This window comes from Poromitra crassiceps, assembly GCF_964638095.1.
Source record: "Poromitra crassiceps genome assembly, chromosome: 15".
NCBI classification, from domain to species: Eukaryota; Metazoa; Chordata; class Actinopteri; order Beryciformes; family Melamphaidae; genus Poromitra; species Poromitra crassiceps.
In genome coordinates this window covers 23628691-23629362 of record NC_139634.1, presented here as the reverse complement: position 1 = coordinate 23629362, position 672 = coordinate 23628691, and positions in this window count along the sequence as shown.

Genomic DNA, 672 nt, shown 5'->3' with positions numbered 1-672 from the left:
ATCTGCAAACAGCTCACACTACAAGATAATCGGTGCCGAAAGTCGGGCCCGACCAAGCTTGGCAAGCTGCCAGGCCAGATTTCTCCTCCGATTCTCGGGAGGGGTGAATCGGGCATAAATCGGCCCGAAAATCCTGTAGTGTGAGCCAGCCTTTAGGGGGTATACTGCATATACCTGTATATCTCGTCGACTACACTGCTCACAAGTTAGTAGTACCCAATGTGTGTGTGTTGGGGAGGATGAAATGATCATTTGGAGGGTGACATGTAGGACATCATCCTAGCACCCAGGGGAGAAGGTGACAATGTGGCCCCTACACAGTGACTGATTGAAGGCCAGGCTTCAGGTGACTCTATTTGAGGTCACAAAATGGCCACCACAAAGAGGAGCTGTGACATGGAGTGAAAGGACATGACTCCACCTGCGACAAGACAAAAACGTGGTCTTGATCTTCACTCGGTTTCTCTTTTCTACATGCACACCCATATAGCTTACACTGCAAATTATCAACTGATTGATTTAGTCTTCAGAATAAGTCTTTAGTCTTTAGAATAAGTCTATTCTTAAAGTCCCCATGAAATGAACTTCCATGATTTTATTTCCTGGAAAACAGTCTCTATCTTGTGAAGCAGTGGTGTTAGGGCAGTTGGAGTGTGAGGGACTGAAGCAGTG